This window comes from Mercurialis annua, linkage group LG3 (assembly GCF_937616625.2).
Source record: "Mercurialis annua linkage group LG3, ddMerAnnu1.2, whole genome shotgun sequence".
Lineage (NCBI taxonomy): Eukaryota > Viridiplantae > Streptophyta > Magnoliopsida > Malpighiales > Euphorbiaceae > Mercurialis > Mercurialis annua.
In genome coordinates this window covers 28,476,352-28,497,421 of record NC_065572.1, presented here as the reverse complement: position 1 = coordinate 28,497,421, position 21,070 = coordinate 28,476,352, and the positions used below count along the sequence as shown (strand labels likewise).

General features: G+C 34.2%; 1 long non-coding RNA gene across 1 annotated transcript; it reads left to right on the top strand.

The window, feature by feature from the left end:
- Positions 1 to 16,949: 16,949 nt before the first annotated feature.
- On the top strand, positions 16,950 to 19,332 carry LOC130015329 (uncharacterized). The gene is made up of 3 exons (XR_008790401.1): positions 16,950 to 17,085; positions 18,485 to 18,578; positions 19,138 to 19,332. It is a non-coding gene; the product is annotated as an uncharacterized LOC130015329 (long non-coding RNA).
- Positions 19,333 to 21,070: the final 1,738 nt, after the last annotated feature.

The following is a 21,070-nucleotide window of genomic DNA, read 5'->3' as shown; positions in this document are numbered from 1 at the left end:
TAAATTTCATACCCAAGTACGAAACAAAGCATGTAACAAATAAGATTTCCCGAGAAATTAGCAACATTACATGTTCACCCAAGTGAAATAACATTAACAAGTATAAGCATCAAATCAACATAATATGACTGACTCGGCGCAATCCTATTGGTGTAGGCAGATGTCACGACCCAATCTCAGGGCCGAGACCGGCGCTAGGGAATGGGAGTGTTCGCTCCGAAACCCGTAGCAAGCCTTAAAACGTAATATAATTTTTCGCAAAAACATATACGTCATGCATGACAAACGTAAACACGTGTCATACTAAAAACACATGCCAGGCATACATATCCTCTGGCAATTTCAAACATCAAAACGCAGCAAGCGTAAAACATATATACTTTAAAACATTAAAGTTATATTTATAGAAAACTACATATTACAAGCTGACTTACAAACACCAATCTACTACAGCTCTAGGAGTAAAGTTTTGTTTCTTTACATACTCTAATAAATACAGACTTCCGGATCAAGAATATAAGTTCGTTGCTTCAAAAGCGTCTTTCACCTGAAAGGAAATCTGCGAGGGATCAATATATGGGAATATACTGAGGGAGTTCATATGTTTACTAATAAGTATTCAATGAAACATAAAACAGTAATCAATCATATGCAGCCAAGTACAAGATCCGATTGAAACACTAATCCTCGAACATGCTAAATGTATGTACTCAGAGGAAAACTTATCCAATAGTCCGACCCGGGAGTATTCACACTCTACCACGTTAGTCGCAACAAATCTCTTAATTCCAATGGTGGGTCTAACCCACTAGATACGGGGCTCAGGTTACACTGTAACCGAGTTCACTCTCGTATCACATTCGTATATCCAACTTCGAAATTCACACTCATGATAAATCTCACAGCTATATTAAATCAAACTGGTGATCACACAGTCCTATTGCCGCTCAATAGGTAGCACGTTCCATCGGATCAATACTGGTTTCAAATCAAGCGTATGTGCAATTCATATAGAAATTTCACACTGTAAACATGCAAATCAAACATAAAGTAATATAAAATAATTGCTTGAGTAAATACTTTGAAAGTAAACTTGTATAAACTCACTGAAAACGCTTATCCAAAAATACGTCGGAGCTTAGAAACGTCAAGCTTCCCGAACTCCTGGTCCAACTGCTTCTTGTCTCGCCGGATCTAAAACAAATTTTAAAACATTTGACTTGTATCAGAGTCCTATTATAAGATTGACTCCAGACTCGAGACACGATACGTTATACTTTCATTAACCGTCGCGCTTCTCACGTGTATATTCCGATAAACGGTATCTAACTCGTATACGAATCAAATATCATCTCTAGATCGATTTTTTGTTTAACCTCGTTAGGTTAACGTCTCAAACTAATCGATAAATAATCCTATACTAATCAACTTCAAATCTCAATATGCGCATACGACAAATTTTCCTCAAAACGGATCAATCGGCAAAAACACTGTGCGTACGCGCGTCTACCTGTGCGATGGCACAGGGGACTGTGCGTCCGCACAGTGTGACTGTGCATGCGCACAGTCTAGACTGTGCGTTTGCACGGTCTAGGCTGTGCGACGCACAGCCACAGTGTGACTGTGCGTTCGCACGGTCTAGGCTGTGCGACGGACAGCCACGGGCTAAACCCGGGGATCGATTCCGACGTCCTCCAATGCGTCAAAACCCTGTAAACGTGTCCAAAACGCTAATTGTAACTTCAAATATTCAAATTCAATCCAATAATAGATAAAACGATAAAATCGTTTCGTGGCCTAAAAATTTGAATCGATGTAACTCAAAATATATCCTTCTAAACGATAAAACATCAAGCTTACCGTGATTTGCCACTGAAATATGATCGTTTCGAGCTATAGAACGTCGGAAACAGATGAGAAACAAAAATCGAGCGACGAACCGTAACGAAACAAGCGAGAGAAATGAAAAGAAGCTGATGAAGGTTCTGGCAATTCCTTCATCTGAAGATTTCTTATATACTCTGGTTAATTTGCACTTTAGTCCTTGAAATTTTTCAAAAGTTTCAATTTAATCCAAAACCTATCGCGTCCAAATTTTAAACGGTCTCCGATTGACTCGATACTTTTACCACTAATACTATATATTATTTCGCGGACTTTGGCGAAATAATTATCATTACGGGATTTGTAATTTATTTTATATTAATTGTCGAAGTTATATCCTTAATTTCCCGCTAATTGACTCAATAAGTTTATTTCAAATTCCTGATATAATTAAATTAAATTCTTCTTAATTCAATTTATCGGAAATTTTGACACGTGGCACGACTTAATTAACTTAAAATATTTTGGGGTATTACATTCACCCCCCCTCCCTTAAAATAAATTCGTCCTCGAATTTAAAACTTTTGCCACGTACCTTGAGTAAATAGATAAGGATACTTCTGCCTCATATCCTCTTCTGTCTCCCACGTGCATTCTTCTATTTACTGACTCCTCCATAGAACTTTCACGATCGGAATTCTCTTTGTTCGCAATTGTCGTATTTGCGTGTTGACAATCTGCACGGGCCGTTCTTCGTAAGTTAATTCTTCGCTTACGTCCACTATTTGTGTTTGAATTATTCGAGAAGGGTCTGGTACATATTTCCGAAGCATGAAAATATGAAAGACATGATGAACTTGCGACATTTCTGGTGGCAAGTCTAGCTTATAGGCAATTGATCCTATACGTTCTATGCTTTGGTATGGTCCGACATATCTCGGACCCAATTTGCCTTTCTTTCCGAAACGAATAACTCCTTTCATCGGTGATACTTTGAGAAACACCTAATCTCCGATCTGAAATTCGATGTATTTTCTCTTGGGGTCTGCATAGCTCTTTTGTCGACTGGAAGCAGTATTCAGACGTTGTTTTATCAACGGTACTTTCTCTGACGTAATCTGAATGATTTCTGTTCCAGTTAACTTTTGTTCACCGATTTCATCCCAACAGACAGGGGATCGACATTTACGCCCATATAACGCTTCGTATGGAGCCTTCTCAATGCTCGAATGATAATTGTTGTTATAGGCGAATTCAACTAACGGTAGGTACGTATCCCAACTACCTCCGAAGTCTAGCACGCATAGTCGAAGCATGTCTTCTAACGTTTGAATCGTCCGTTCAGACTGGCCGTTCGTCTGAGGATGAAAAGCAGTGCTGAAGTTTAATGGCGTTCCCAACGCGTCTTGTAGACTTTTCCAGAAATGAGAGGTAAACACAGAACCTTTATCTGAGACAATTGACACGGGAACTCCGTGTAGGCTCACGAGCTTGTCGATGTACTCTTGAGCTAACTTAGCTGCAAAATACGTCGTCTTGATCGGTATGAAGTGCGCTGACTTCGTCAAGCGATTTACGATTACCCAAATGGAGTCAAAATCTTTATGAGTCTTGGGTAGTCCGACTATGAAATCCATCGTGATTTGCTCCCATTTCCACTCCAGAATGGGTAACGGTTACAGAAATCCATAAGGCCGCTGATGCTCCAATTTGACTTGCTGACAAGTCAGGCATTTTGCCACGAATTCCGCGATGTCTTTCTTCATTCCACTCCACCAATATGTTATCCTAATGTCATGGTACATCTTTGTAGAACCAGGATGAACACTATAAATCGTCCCATGGGTCTCTTCCATGATCTTCTGTTTCAAGTCTTCCACGTCTGGAACGCACATTCGATTGCCATATTTCAGTATTTCGTTAACCATACTGAAATCTTGACTCTTTCCTTGTTGTACTTCCTCAATTAAATGCTTCAATTGAGGGTCGTATGCTTGCAATTCTTTGATTTGATCTATCAACGTTGATCGTATCGTTAGCTGAGCTATTAGGTTTCCGAGTGATGAAATCTCAAACTCCACTCCTTGGCTAAACATCGTGTGAATCTCGTTAATTAATGGTCTCCTCCATGACGTTGTAATATGCGTGAGACTTCCTGCTGATTTCCTACTTAACGCATCTGCCACCACGTTGGCTTTGCTTGGATGGTATTGAATCGTGCAGTCATAGTCTTTCAATAACTCCATCCATCTCCTCTGTCTGAGATTTAGTTCTCGTTGATCGAAAATGTATTTCAAACTTTTATGATCTGTAAAGATCTCGCATGTGGCGCCGTACAAATAATGCCTCCAAATCTTCAACGCGAAAATCACCTTTGATTTGTTTCATAAAGTTTTAAACGTTTGACTTAAATCGCTAAAATGGGGAACATTTGGATTTGTTTCGTAACGTTCGTAAACGTTTGGCTTAAATTGCTAAAAAGGAGAAATGTTTGGTTTTGTTTCGTAACGTTTTAAACGTTCGACTTAAATCGCTAAAAAGGTTAAACGTTTGGATTTATTTCGTACCGGTTGTAAACGTTTGGCTTAACTAACTAGAAAGGTGAAACATATGGATCTGTTTCATAACATTTGTAAACGTTTGGCTTAAAGTACTCAAAAGGTAAAACGTTTGGATTTGTTTCAAAACGTTTGTAAATGTTTGGCTTAAATTGCTAAAAAGGTGAAACGCTTGAATTTGTTTCGTAACGTTTGTAAATGTTTGGCTTAATTTGCTAAAAAGGTGAAACGTTTGATTTTGTTTTGTAACATTTGTAAAGGTTTGGCTTAAATCGCTAAAAATGTGAAACGTTTGGATTTGTTTCATAACGTTTTAAACGTTTGGTTTTGTTTTGTAACATTTGTAAACGTTTGGCTTAAATCGCTAAAAAGGCGAAACGTTTGGATTTGTTTTGTAACGTTTGTAAACGTTTGGCTTGAATTGCTAAAAAGGCGAAATGTTTGGATTTCTTTTGTAACGTTTGTAAACGTTTGGCTTAAATCGCTAAAAAGGTGAAACGTTTGAATTTGTTTCGTAACGTTTGTAAATGTTTGGTTGAAATCATTAAAAAGGTTCAACGTTTGGATTTGTTTTGTATCATTTGTAAACGTTTGGCTTAAATCGCTAAAAAGGTGAAACGTTTGGATTTGTTTCGTAACGTTTGTAAACGTTTGGCTTAAATCGCTAAAAATGTGAAATGTTTAGATTTGTTTCGTAACGTTTGTAAACGTTTGATTTAAATTGCTAAAAAGGTGAAACGATTGGTGTTGTTTCGTAACATTTGCAAACGTTTGGCTTAATTTGCTAAAAAGGTGAAACGCTTGGATTTGTTTCCATACGTTTGTAAACGTTTGGCTTAAATTGCTAAAAAGGCGAAACATGTGGATTAGTTTCATAACATTTCTAAATGTTTGGCTTAAATTGCTAATAAGGTGAAGCGTTTGGATTTATTTCGTAACGTTTGTAAACGTTTGGTTTAAATGGCTAAGAAGGTGAAACTTTTGGATTTGTTTCGTAACGTTTGGCGTAAATTGCTAAAAAGGTGAAACGCTTGGATTTGTTTCGTAACATTTGTAAACGTTTGGCTTAAATTGCTAATAAGGGGAAACGCTTGGATTTGTTTCGTAACAATTGTGAAGGTTTGGCTTAAATTGCTAAAAAGGTGAAACGATTGGATTTGTTTCGTAACATTTGTAAACGTTTGGCTTAAATCGCTAAAAAAGTGAAACGATTGGATTTGTCTCGTAACGTTTGTAAACGTTTGGCGTAAATTTCTAAAAAGGTGAAACGTTTGGAATTGTTTCATAATCTTTATAAATGTTTGGCTTAAATCGCTAAAAGGATGGAAGGTTTGGATTTGTTTCATAACGTTTGTAAGTGTTTGGTTTATATCGCTAAAAAGGTTAAACGTTTGGATTTGTTTCAGAACGTTTGGCTTAAATTGCTATAAAGGTGAAATGCTTGGTTTTGTTTCGTAACGTTTGTAATGGTTTGGCTTAAATCGCTAACAATGTGAAACGTTTGGATTTTTTTCGTATCGTATTAAACGTTTAGCTTTGTTTCGTAATGTTGGAAACGTTTGGCTTAAATCGCTAAAAAGGTGAAACGTTTGGATTTTTTTCGTATCGTTTGTAAATGTTTTGCTTAAATTGCTAATAAAGCGAAACGTTTGGATTTTTTTCGTAATGTTTGTAAACATTTGGCCTAAATCGCTAAAAAGGTGAAATGTTTGGATTTGTTTCGTAACGTTTGTAAACGTTTGGCTTAAATCGATAAAAAAGGTGAAACGTTTGGATTTGTTTTGTAACGTTTGTAAACGTTTAGCTTAAATCGCTAAAAAGGTGAAACGTTTGGATTTGTTTCGTAACGTTTGTAAATATTTCGCTTAAATTGCTAAAAGGGTGAAACGCTTGGATTTGTTTTGTAATGTTTGTAAGCATTTCGCTTAAATTCCTAAAAATGTGAAATGCTTAAATTTGTTTCGGAACGTTTGTAAACGTTTGGCTTAAATAACTAAAAATGTGAAACGCTTGGATTTGTTTTGGAACGTTTGTATCCGTTCGGCTTAAATCGCTAAAAAGGTGAAGCGTTTGGATTTGTTTCTTAACATTTGTAAACATTTGGCTTAAATTGCTAAAAGGGTGAAACGCTTGGATTTGTTTTGTAATGTTTGTAAGCATTTGGTTTAAATTCCGAAATATGTGAAACGGTTATATTTCTTTCGGAACGTTTGTAAACGTTTGGCTTGAATAACTAAAAAGGTGAAACTCTTGGATTTGTTTTGTAATGTTTGTAAACGTTTGGTTTAAATTACTAAAAAGGTGAATTGCTTGGTTTTGTTTCGTAATGTTTGTAAAGGTTTGGCTTAAATAGCTAAAAATGTGAAACGTTTGGATTTGTTTCGTATCGTTTTAATCATTTAGCTTTGTTTCGTAATGTTGGAAATGTTTGGCTTAAATCGCCAAAAAGGTGAAACATTTGGATTTGTTTCGTAACGTTTGTAAACGTTTTGCTTAAATTGCTAAAAAAGCGAAATGTTTGGATTTGTTTCGTAATGTTTGTAAACGTGTGGCATAAATCACTAAAAATGTCAAATATAATACCCCATATGTTTCCGGCGTGTTTCGTCTTGTGTTGACCTTCTCTGAGTGGAAATTTTGATTGGAGTTATCATTGAAAGAGATTCGAGGTTCGTTTTTGGTTATCCTGAGTATTTGAGTTGAGTTTTATGTTGGAGAGTTTGTTCCCTTCGTTTGATTTTACCTAGAAATGGCAATATCGTTTTACGTTAAGTGGAAGTTAGTATGATGTTTTTGTGAGCATTAAGATTGTTCTGTTTATTAAAGTGGTGGTATTGATTTATTGTTCGAGGAGCAACCTTTTGAGTTTTTGCTTACACAAGTTCTTAGGTCGTTAAGAACGGAATTCCAATGATTACGCTTTAGGTTGGTTACTTGGTTGAGGAATGTTCTTGAGAGGCAGAGTTCGTTATGCAGAATTGTTATTATTGATGTCATTGATTACCTTGGGTATCTTTTTATGTGTTTTACGTTGGCTATGTGCATTTTCGTTCGGACAGCATATAGTTTTATGATATGTTATTACGCGGGTTGTGTTATTTTAAATTTGAGGTCGAATTTTATATAAGTTGGGGAGAATGTAATATCCCGTGTTTTTCCGTCATGGTTTCGTCGTGTTTCCGACTTAGTTTTGGATTATTAATGGTGGACTTAACAAGTGTGACACTTTGTTTGGGGTTTGAGTTGTATCTTGTATGTGTCGCATATGTCGTGTGAGTTTTCGATGGCGATTTGATTTGTATTCGGTTTATAATCGATGATGTATTCGTGTACCTTCTGAATCTGACAAGTTTTGAGAAAACATGCATATCTCCTAATTTAACCGTTGGATCGGGCTCCTTTTTGGATATGTTGTGCCCAAGACAAAGTTGACCATTGGACCAAAAATTGAGGCGTGTTCGAGGGCGAGATGAGCCATCGCACCTCGCAACGCACCCCATACCTTTTTTGTGCGCCTAGTGAAGGCGCGATGGGACGAACGCGCCTCGCATCGCGCCTCCCGTCGCGCCTCACCTGTAATTTTGTGTATTGGGCTATAAATAGACCCCATAACTCGACCAAACTCTTATTTTCACTTCTACTAAAACCCTAGCCGACTATTTCAATCAAAAGAACTCAAAAATATTACAACATACATACATTTCACTTGATTTCGAATCCGGTAAGTTTTGTTATTCTTTTGAATTCAGTTTTATCTATAAACGGCATCTCCGTAATCTGATTTGTTCTTGTTTGTTGTTAGACCGAAATTGTTTCCGTTTGATCTCAAAGACTCTAGACTCACGTCTCTACGATTCCCCACCTTGATTTCGCAAAACGGTACGCGATCGACCTCGTTTCAATCGCCGTACGGTTTACCGCTTTGAGTTTGTACATTCTGTTTCTTGCCTAGCATGTCACTGCCAATCTTTTGCTTCATTGCTTTTGATCTTTATGGACTTTCAAGGATTGGGTTTGATGTAAGACTGTCTTTATCAGTTTAATTGTTGCCTTGATTCGATCTTTTTGTTTCGTTTCGATTTCGTCCTTCGTTTTAATAATTGGCTGCAATGTCATGGTTCTGTCGATGGATTAGTGTTCCTTACTGACATGATTCATATGGCTCTTTTGGCTTGATCATTGACGGCAAGGACCTTTTTCTAATTACTTGGGTAATTGGTTTCATATTTGATATTGAATAGTTAAAGCATGAAGTTGAGGTTTTCGGGTTTTCCTCTGTACATTTGTTTGTATGTTGATTAAGTTTAGGTTATGATGAGAATTAGTTTCATGCTTTTGGTTTAGTGTTGATTCCTATTTGTATTTGAATGAATTCTTGATTCAGTATCATGAAATTGCAACATGGCGGGTGGTGTTGTTTTTCAAATTGGAGAAGATGGTCTATTGTGTGTTTTAATCATCAAGTTATTTTGGCTAAATCAAATGAATTCCTTTTGTTGTTTAGCAATTGATTTGTTTTAATTAACTTTTGAATATCGCTTTGATTTATAAGTACGTGAATTATGAACGATAAATATTTTACAACTTAAGTTATAATTACTCGGGTAATTATATTTAATTTCAAATATCTAAAATGGCGTGAATTGGCTAAATTACAATTTACAAAACTTTTTAAGTAAGTTTTTGGTTAGTAACTTTATATTTTGTTTTAATTATAAACAAAAGTAATTAATTTGATTTCGAATATCAAATTGGTTAAAGTACAGTTTAGTCCCTAAATTGGCTAAGGTACAGTTTAATCCCTAAACTTTTATAAACTTAAAATGGTTAAATTTAGTTGTAACTTGGGTTACTTCAAATTGAGATTAATGAGTTATGCTTTTAAAATGGATTATTATTTTATCGAATTATTTTATAAATATAAACTCAGGTTTATATTTGATAACGTTTGAGTCAGATTAGACTTGGGTCATCCGACAAGTGAGGTTAGCTTGGTAGTTATTGATAACTCGGCTAACCCATATTTGGAAATTATCTACTATTAAAAGTATGAAATAATATTTATAAAATGGATTTTAAAGCGAGAACTCAATAGACTTGTATTAATTGAGCGTTTCGACCTATTGGGTAATTTTGTGTTGTTCTAGATTGTTTTATTCCGACGTGTTATTTGTGCTAGTCCTATGTGGTGTCTAGTACTCTCTAGAGTTAGGGTCTGTTTTTAATATTGGTTTATATTTGTTTAGACTCGTCGAGCTGTTCGTGCTTTTGAGGCGAACAGAGTTTAGGTTGCTTGCCAGGAGTTATCACGTGGATTAGCAAGCAATGAGTTTGTACTTACTATTTACCGCTTTATTAAGTAAATTGTTATTTTAATATCTATATATATTGTATACGTACAATTGCGAACTGTTTTTCCATTATGGCTCTTAGTTGGAACATGCTACCTAATGGGCATCATTAGGACTGCGTGCGCACCGATATTGATCTAGATAAGGTATGTGATATATGGTGGTAACTCGGTGTGAGCATAGCTCTCGGGACTCGTAGAGTAACTCGGTGTAGCTCAGCTCTCGGGACTCTGGTTATGGATTAAGAATGGTCGGTGGTAACTCGGTGTAACTTAGCTCTCGGGACCAGGCCTATCAGATTATGGTTATATTTAGTATTGTGGATTAGGGTTCCAACTATTATACGTAATGTTCATATTAAATGTTTTAAACGGTTTTAAAGGTTTTCCACTTGATAAATGTAAATAGTGGTATGAACTCATCTCAGTATATCTGACCCTGTTGTTTTCTCAATTTTTCCAGGGTTATGATTTGAGCAAGTCAGCCGCTCTCCGATTCTTTATTTCCTCAGAGGTTTAAATAAAGTTCTTAAAACTGATTTTATTCTTAGACCGCAGTAGTAATTAAAAGTCTTATATGTCTAATACTTGTTATAAACTTATTTAATGGATTATTGCCGTATTGGTATTCTTTAATTGACTTGGGTTAATATGTACTTTTGCCATGTTTAAGACTCAAAGTTGGCTGAGCACTTATTAATAAATGTTCTGTATTATGAACTGCTAGAACTAGGCTGAAGTCTCGGTTGCCCCCGAACATTGGTTTTCTTGCAAGTTTATGTATTTGTTGGTTATCCGCAAGGCTAGCTAGGGGTTTTGGTACAACCATACCCATACCCTAGCGCCGGTCGCGATTCATGGAAATGGGTCGTGACAAACTTGGTATCAGAGCTTTGGTTTCAAACCAAGGCCTTATGCATGTTATGTGTTATGTGTTTTGGCATGATAAGTTGATGTCGTGTCTTAGGAACTACTGCGGAATTAGGATTCGTGTCTTGTCTTTTAAAACGTCATCTTTTATTTTCAAACTTTCAGCCTACATCCTATAGGTGATGTCTGTCAGTCTCTATTTAGTATTGATGCTATGATTGATAATTAATTTCACTTGGATGTTACTTGCTATGTTTTATCATGTTGAGGTAACCTCACTTAGGTGATTATTATTGCTTTCGATTTCTCGGGAAATCTTAGGTTGGTAATTTTTTTTTTAAAACTCATACTTGGGTATGATGTTGTTTGACAAACCTTGGCGTTTGTGCCTGATACAATTTTGAGTATATGGTATTGTTACAGCTATTTTTACATGATGCGTTGAATTGCTTTTGCCTTATTTATAAAGTACATCTTGACTTTGGCCTCGATTGTTGATTTTAAATGTGATTGTATGTTGGACGTTAGCCTTGTATTTTTTGTTGTTAAAGAGATTTTGGGTTAAACTTTAAAACGTGTTTTGTGGTCATATATAGTTTGACCACATGTTGCATTAAGAGTTTTCATTAAGAACAGTGGTTTTGTTTTAATTTGTGTTTTGACACAGAATCAAAAGAGAAGTTTAAGTTTAATTCTTTAAAAGTTTAATTTTTGGTTAAGCTGCTTCTAAAAAGAATGTTCTTGTGTTTTATCTTTTTAGACTACGGAAATGGTTGTTTGAGATAAAGGATTTCTCACTTGCCCTTTAGCGGTTGGATTAAGTTGAGCTCTCAATTTTGAAAGAATAGAAATTTCATTCACATATTTTTTCGGATTTACAAATGTTTTGATTACGTTTTATAAACAGTTGTATTGGGTTCGACTTGGGTCACCAAAATTTAGGAGTTGAGCTTGGTAGTTGTAATGACTCGGTTAGATCGATGATTTTATGATTTGAGATACTTAGGTATCCGCTTTAAAGCAATTGATTACTAAGAAGAGACTTTTACAGAAAGTTATTTTGTTTTAACCATGGGGCTCAACAAAATTTGGAAATTTTCGTATTTGACTTTTAAATTTCAAAATAAAATTTGAAGCGTAATCTTAAAGGATGATATTATTGTAAGTTGATTTCGATACAAAGATTCAAGCTTGCTGTAGCATGTCTTAATAGTTGTTTTAAGAATGATTGAGTTGTTTTGCTGAATGGCATGTTTGCATGACTTATAATTTACAAATATGGTATCCCTTAGAAATAATTTGCGTTGTATAACTCGCTTGTCTATTGGACTAAGTTGATTGTTTTTGTTTTGTCTCTTTGTGCAGTGTAGCACGTGAGAGGATTTAACCACGTGGTCGTGGTTGACTTACCTAGATGTATGGTTTGACCTTTGAGTATGATCTTCATTTAGACCATGTTCGCATTTTTCGGTTTTGCTCTTGTTTCGTGAATCGAAACCTTTGGGTTTCGATGTTAAGGAAGAAGAGTGGAGTATTCCTCTGGAATGGTTGATGGTTTCTGTTATCCTGAAAGGATATTGAAAATTTTGAATCGAGAAGATATGCCGGTGTATTTAAACACTGGTGTTCTCATCAAGTATGATGATGCGATGCGGAAGCTGGCTGTAAATTTCATAGGAATATATGTGATATGTTCGTTGGGTAAAATTTTCAATTAGAGTTGAGGTTAGTTGAATATTTATGCGGAAGAGTTGTAACAGAATTATTAGGTTGAGTTGTTTTATAGCATCGAATGTTGCTAGGTTGCAAGTAAGGAATTTGAGTAATATGTTAAGTTTATCGAGTGCACATCTCATAGAGTGTAACGTCTAGCAAATGTTTTATTGTGGAATGAATTTCAAAGGTTGATTTGATAAAATATATGAAATATTTTCAAAATGTAATTGTGCCCAGACATATCATGAACATGCATTTGAAATGTCACGAATAGGATTGCATTAAACATTGAATATGTCCACTAAATAAAAGATAAATCAATAATTGACACATGCATAATAGTACATGCATCACGTGCATAGTAATGATTAGGGTTGGATGCAACTCTTTGGGGATGAGAGATGTCATCACCCTGGCGCACAATTATGTGAAATGGATTTTTCGATTAAGTGTTTTGAGAAATATGTTTTGAAACGAGCTCGCGAGTCACATTGTGATAAATATATATATAAAGTTGTTGGATTTCAAATGATTTTGAAACTTTTACCGAAAGGTAGCTAGACAAATACTCTGTGATGATGGTGATGGTTATTAGACTATTACATTGTGAGCGATTGGTCTGTAGGATCAGAATCTTGTGGTTATGAGTAAGAATGATTTTGAGGTTGCGCTCGAGAAATAGTTTTGCTAAGTGCGGTATGGAGTAATTTAGAATAGAAAGCTTTCGTGATAACTTACGATTTGTGGATAAGGATGTTGGTTATGCTCCATGTGTGTTTATACACTGCGTTTTAAAAAAAAAGATGTTATCTTTCAGTTAGAGTTTTTCCAATTACTTTGGGTAAATGGATATAAAAGTATTTTCATAAATAAAGAGATCTGCGTTGTTAAATTTTATCCTTCTGAGGAAAGGAATAAATTTTGTCAAAATTAATTCAAAAGAAATAATAAATTTTTCGATTGAACGATTCTTCAAATTGTTTTTTTTGTTTGAGAAAATTTAAAAGCGACTTAAAATTTATGTAATACCCCGTAGAATTATTAGTGTTTATTTTCTCGTGTGTCCAATTTTAATTGATTAGAACCTCGAAAATAGTGAATAAATTCATCTCATGAATTTATAAGGGTGAAAATATGAATTGGAGTGTGTTTTGCCTTAAGTTTGATTTTGGCAATTTTACGTGTTAAAAGTGAATTTTTCGATTTTTCACTAAAAACCGTCAAAAGAATTATTTTAAATATTGTTAAAGGCCCAAAAATATTTTAATTCAGCCCATATGTTATGTTTTAATGTTTTTGAGTATTTGAGAAAGTTGAATTTATTTTGCCCCTAGAGTTCAATTTATTTATAAGAATGCCATTATGGCAAACTTGTAAATAAATGAAACATCAAACAAGCTCAAAACCTTACACTTTTATTTTCTCTCAAAATTTTCTTAAAAAAAGTTGACGGGAAAATTGTGTAGATCGTTAATGTATATTTGCATGTTCGTTTGAGGTATAATTTCAAGCTCAAAACCTTACTTTTATTTGCTGATGTTAGTTGAGTTTTAGAAACATGCTTAGGATGGTTTAAAAATGGTGTTTGATGGTTGATTAACTAGTTTTGATTGTTGTTTATGTGGGTTTCGGTTTTAAAATAATTTTTATGTAAAATTAAATTAATTATTTTAATTTTATGGGCTGATCTAGATGATGAGGTTAAAATATGCTTTAAAGTGTCATATTCATGGATTAAAAATGTTAATTAGTTCGGGTATTAATTTAATGGTTGAAGTTTCGATTTTTAATGTTTTTAAAGGTTAAAAATCGCTTAAAAAGGGTAAATCAATTGACTTTAAATTTTTGGAAAAGAGTTTGTTTATGATTGATCTAAATGTTGGGATGATGGTGAATAAATGTTTAATGGTAAATTATTAATGGTTTGTTAATTGGGTTTAATTTTTGATAAGTGTTTAATCAGTAAAAATTGTTAAAAACGGTATTTATGTAATTTTTAATTTCTGGGCAGAAATTATTCATGAAAAATTTATGAAATATATATGTTGATCATTTGTGGAATTAAAGTGATTCAATTGAAGAGTTTTGATGGATTAATAATCGGTTTAATTATTAATAGTTATTTCGGTTTTAATTGTTAAAATAATGGAAAATATTATTTTAAAATTATGGGCTGCTGTTTTTACAGGATGAAAATTAAAAATCTGTTCAAAATAAATTTTGGTGAATTTCGGTGTTAAAATGGCTTAAAATGGATTTTTAAGCGTTTTTAGCGTTTTTGAGTTTTACGGCCAAAACCACCGGAATACGGTGACCGGAATATGAGCAGAGGGGATAGAGCATAGTAGCTCAGTCCTAGGCTCAGTTGGCAGCAGTTAGTGCTGAAATGATTTTGGCAGAAAATAAGGGGGGGCCGAGCCCCGAGTACAAAAATATTTTACGGGAAAATATTTTTGGATATTTTTGAATTTTGTTGAGATTTTCTAAAAGTGTACTTTTAGAAAATTATGTGAATTGAATGTGTGTTAGAATTATATGGAGTTATAATTCTATGTTTATTTAATGAATTAAATAAACTATCATGGATAGAGTGTATCGTATAGAAATACGATGACGCGGAAAGAGATAGTCGGAATGAAATTTGGTTATATGATTATGTGGTCTATTTGGTTGAGTCGGTCTAAAGTTTATCCTAGAATTTAGAGTTAATACTATAATAATGTTTAATCTCTAAATTAGATCCAGCGAATTTTGTCGCGGAAACCTGCGAGCGAAGGTTTTGATATTTCGACGGGTGATATTTTTACATTTGGAATAAGCGAGTACTGTGAGTGTGTTTACAACTTATACTGCTAAATATTAGTATTAAAAATATTGCGAACTGCTTTACATGATTTGCAAATGCTATATTTTATTTTGAATTTAAATCGCATGAACTATTATACATAGTTTTGAAACCGATTTAGATTCATTGAAACATGCTTACTATTGGGCGGCGATAGTGCTGTGTGATCACCGGTATTGCATTTAGAATGTGTTTGTATAAAAATGGTATGTGGAAATCCGGACGACGGTCTGGAAGTCTGAGACAACGGTCCAGACATATGGAAACAGATCTTCAGAGGCAACGGAATATAGACGACCAAAGGCAGGTAGAGAAACTGCCGAGATCTGAGAGGTTGAACCTTTTGTTTGGCTTAAATCGCTAAAATGGGGAATGCTTGGATTTGTTTCGTAACATTTGTAAAGGTTTGGATTTGTTTTGTAACGTTTGTAAACGTTTGGAACTGTTTCGTAATGTTTGTAAACGTTTGGATTTATTTCGTAACGTTTGTGCACGTTTGGATTTGTTTCGTAACATTTGTAAATGTTTGGCTTAAATCGCTAAAAAGGTGAAACGTAACGTTTGTAAACATTTAGCTAAAATCGCTAAAAAGGTTAAACGTTTGATTTTTTTTTTGTAATGTTTGTAAACGTTTGGCTTAAATTGCTAAAAAGGGGAAACATTTGGTTTTGTTTCATAACCTTTATAAACGTTTGGCTTGAATTGCTTAAAAGGGGAAACGTTTGGATTTCTTTCGCAACGTTTGAAAACGCTTGGCATAAATTGCCAAAAATGTTAAATGCTTGGATTTGTTTCGTAATATTTGTAAACGTTTTACTTAAATTGCTAAAAAGGTGAAACGCTTGGATTTGTTTCGTAACGTTTGTAAACGTTGCCTTTGTTTCGTAACGTTTGTAAACATTTGACTTAAATCGCTAAGAAGGTTAAACGTTTGGATTTGTTTCGTAACGTTTTAAATGTTTGGCTTAAATCGCTAAAATGGGGAATGCTTGGATTTGTTTCGTAACGTTTGTAAACGTTTGGATTTGTTTTGTAACGTTTGTAAACGTTTGGAACTGTTTCGTAATATTTGTAAACGTTTGGCTTTAATCGCTTAAAGGGTGAAACGTTTGGTTTTGTTTCGTAACGTTTGTAAATGTTTGGCTTAAATTGCTATAAGGGTGAAACGCTTTCATTTGTTTCTGTAATACCCCATACTTTTAAAAGTACTAAGTACCGTGCCACGTGTCTTAATTTGGATAATTAAATTGAGGAAGCCAAATTAAGTTAAAATAATAAGGACCTAAACCAAAGAGGTTTATTTTAGTAATCGCAAAATAATAATAATTATGGAAAATTATTATTTGTTAAAGTGAGTTTAAACGGGACTAAGGAAATACCATAAATTTAAATTAAATAATTTATGAGTCTCGAGCTAATTATTTTTACGTCAAGATACGTAAAATCATTTTATTAAGCTATGGTTAAAATTTGAGAAATTTTGGACAACGTTTATTTTATCAAGTGGGGGTGAACGAAACCTCAATTATCGATAAAGATTTAATATAAAATTAAGTATAAGTCCCAAACGAATAAAAATTATATTTTTATTTGTTGTATAAATTATAGGACTCTTGGGTAAAGTTTCGTAAATTTACAAAATCATTTTAAAATTAGTTTCGGACGTTAATTAAAAAAAATTCGGTTAAAGTACATGATTTAGCTACTTGAGCTAAAATGGAATTTAACCATTCTATAAATAACCCACCGCATGAAACCAATTTCTAAGGGTTTCAAATATCATTTCACAGTAACAGTTGATCATTTTCTTCCTCCTATCTTTTCCTTGCGCGACCTTCACGGCCGTGTCCATAAGTTCATAATCCGACGACCAATTTCAATGATTCAAGCTCGGTTGGAGAGCTAACTCACACACGAACAAGGTAACCTCTTCAATTCTGATTTCGATTGAGGTTTTAAGGGTATTTGCTAAGTTTGAATTGGATAAAAATTCTGCTTTGTGGTTGATGTTTAATTTCAACTTTAGGACATTGATTTTGATTGATTTTTGGTGAGGTTTATAGCTGAAATTGATTGTATAACGGATTAGGCATGTTGGAGCAGAGTAGGAAGCATCGAATTCTGCTCAAAGAGCAGAATTCTTGCTGCTCTACATGAGCAGAAAACTGTTTCTGCTCGAGCAGATGATCATCTGCTCAATAGAGCAGATGATCATCTGCTCATAAGAGCAGATGATGGAATGCTTTAAAGAGCAGAAATGGAGTCTGCAATGTAGACTCCATAAGGTGAGAGGGATTGTCTTGAAATAGTCCCCAACCGAGGCCAAGGAGGCCACTTCGCGACCGAAAATAGAGCGTTAAACGCGACAATTTGAAACCGGAGTTAGTTTGTATAGATAAACAATGTTGCGTAGATTGAAAATAAGTAATTTGGTAATGGTGTTGTTAAATTAAATTGATGGATTATGAGGCTTGAAGTTAAGTGGGAAATCATAAGTTAAAGAAACAATTTAAAATGTGTTTAAGGGGCAAATTTTGAAATAAGATTGTGAGCTAACGGAATATCGGAATGAGTCGGTTTTGGTGTCGTTTTGTTCGTTATTATATAGAGAACGGAAGTATGGTATAGCTGCTGCCAAAACAGTGACAGGGCAGCTGCAGAATTGCTGCAAAGACAGCAGCCCATAGGGCTGTTTTTAGCAGTTTTAGAAAACAGTCCGCGGTACCAACTTCCGAGCTAGTTTCTGACACTTCCGAGCGCTATTTTCAAACTAAGATCTAAACGAATATTATAGGTGACATTCCAAACTTTAGGAATGTCATTTTTATTTAGAGTTTGGACGACTCTAATTAAGAGTTTTAATAGCTCAAAGTTAGTCGAAAAACATAAAATAAATAGGACGGTTTAAGAAGCTAACTTTGAACAATATTTTGGAGACCTTAGAGATGTCGAATAAAGTCTGGGTCTAAATAAAAATTGTAAGTGGAAATGCGGACTATAGAAATATCAAAATTTATTTGGTAAATGAACGGTTTTAAATAAACGTTTTTGATAGCCGAAATGGGCTAGTAAAGTGATTTGGAATAAGTTAAATTAACTTAAAAAGTTAAGTTATTTAAAGTAAATTGCATTGATTAATCAAATACGATTTTGGTTAACACTAAGAGTAATAAGAAGGACATTTTACGGCTTTTATCAAAAATAATTCGATACGAGAACGACAAGTTACGTTTATATATCAAACGTTAAATTCTAATCAATGTAATTAATTATAAAATATGAATTTTTATTAAATGTTCTAACGATAAAATTATACGTTAGATACGACGGATATCGAGATACAAACTTGGATAATCAAGGGAGCTTGACGAGAATCGACGTTATCTTATTTATGTTGGATTGGATAGCGGTCACTGTGAGTTTGCAGTTTACTTTTGTGTATTGTTTATTTGAACTATCTGCTTTATCTTTATTATATTATATGCTTTGCCTATCGCGTTATCCTTATGGTTATATGTTTATTAATTTGATTTGTGATGAACTTTGTTCTAACGATCCGAAGAAACGTGCTACCTATTGGGCGTCAATAGGACTGCGTGATCACCGGTACTGAGGTTAGATAATCCTGTGTCCTAGAGTTTCGTATGAACTATTAAATCAGATGGCGACAGTGGCATTGTTCCCGGCCCAGAGACCCAACGCAGATCTGTGGCGACGGTGGCTTTGTTCCCGGTCCAGATGCTGCAATAATTAAACTCATTAAGTTCTGTAGTTGGTATTTTAAGAATCTTTGAACTAGGGTTTCAGTCGGATCGTATAACTATGTGTTGTTGAAGTTCGATTTATGAATTGATTATTCGAGTATTTAAAAGTATGTTAGATGCTTACATGATTTTGATGATAATACCATCTGTAGACGTAAACTCACTTAGTATTTCCCAAAATACTGACTCCCTCACTCTGATCTTTTTCAGGTAGTCAGAGTCGGATCAGACAAACCATCTTCATTGTGCCAGAAGTCATTGGACTTTCACAAGCATGAGTTCCTAGAGCTGCAGTAGTCAGTAGGTGTCAGTATTAGATAGACATTTTGACTTTAAATAGTATTTTATATTGTAAACTCTAATATGATATTTTAATGTCTATAAATGCATTATCTAAAAGAGTTTTTCTAAAAACGTTTTATGTATGATATTACATTTTTATCCGCGAAAAATTATTAGTGGTTTTAGGCTTGCTACGGGTTTCGGAGCTACCACTCCCATTCCCTAGCGCCAGTCTCGGCTCAATAATTTGGGTCATGACAGTTTCGTAAACATTTGGTTTAAATCGCTAAAAAGGTGAAACGTTTGGATTTGTTTCATAACGTATAATACGTTTGGTTTTGTTTCGTAACGTTTATAAACGTTTGGCTTAAATCGCTAAAAAGGTGAAACGTTTGGGTTATATCACTAAAAAGATGAGACGTTTGGTTTTGTTTCATAACCTTTGTAAACGTTTGGCTTAAATCGCTAAAAATGTGAAACATTTGGATTTGTTTCGTAATGTTTGTAAATATTTGGCTTAAATTGCTTACAAGGCAAAAATGGGGAAATGTTTGGATTTGTTTCATAACGTTTGTAAATGTTTGCCTTAAATTGCTAAATGGGTGAAACGCTTGCATTTGTTTCGTAAACATTTGGTTTAAATCGCTAAAAAGGTGAAACGTTTCGATTTGTTTCATAACGTCTAATACGTTTTGTTTTGTTTCGTAACGTTTATAAACGTTTCGCTTAAATCGCTAAAAAGGTGAAACGTTTGGGTTATATCACTAAAAAGATGAGACGTTTGGTTTTGTTTCATAACCTTTGTAAACGTTCGGCTTAAATCGCTAAAAATATGAAATATTTGGATTTGTTTCGTAATGTTTGTAAATATTTGGCTTAAATTGCTTAAAAGGTTAAATGGGGAAATGTTTGGATTTGTTTTATAACGTTTGTAAACGTTTGGTCTTGTTTCGAAACGTTTGTAAACGTTTCGATTTGTTTCGTAACGTTTGTATACGTTTGGCTTTAATCGCTAAAGAGGTGAAACATTTAGTTTTGTTTCATAACGTTTGTAAACGTTTGGTTTAAATTGCTAAAAAGGTTAAACGCTTGGATTTGTTTCGTAACATTTGTAAATGTTTCGCTTAAATTGCTAAAAATGTGAAACGCTTGGTTTTCTTTCGTAAATGTTTGGTTTAAATCGCTAATAAGGTGAAACGTTTGGATTTGTTTCGTAATGTTTTAAACGTTTGGTTTTGTTTCGTAACATTTATAAACATTTGGCTTCAATCGTTAAAAAGGTGAAACATTTAGATTTGTTCCGAAACATTTGTAAACGTTTTGCATTAATCACTAAAAAGGTGAAACGTTTCGTTTTGTTTCATAACCTTTGTAAACAATTGGCTAAAATCGCTAAAAAGGTGAAAAGTTTGGATTTGTTTCGTAACGTTTGTAAACGTTTGGCTTAAATCGCTAAAAGGGGAAACGTTTGGATTTGTTTTCTAACGTTTGTAAACGTTCTGCTTAAATTGCTAAAAAGGGGAAACGCTAGGATTTGTTTCTTAACGTTTGTAAATGTTTGGCTTAAATTGCTAAAAAGGTGAAACGTTTGGATTTGTTTCGTAACGTTTGCAAAAATTTGGCTTAAATTTCTAAAAAGGTGAAACTCTTGAATTTGTTTCGTAACTTTTGTTATCGTTTGGCTTAAATTGCTAAAAATGGGAAACGTTTGGTTTTGTTTCGTAATTTTGTTTCGTAAGATTTTGCTTAAATCGCTAAAAATGTGAAACGTTTGGATTTGTTTTCTAACGTTTGTAAACGTTCTGCTTAAATCGCTAAAAAGGTGAAACGTTTGGATTTGTTTCGTAACGTTTTAAACGTT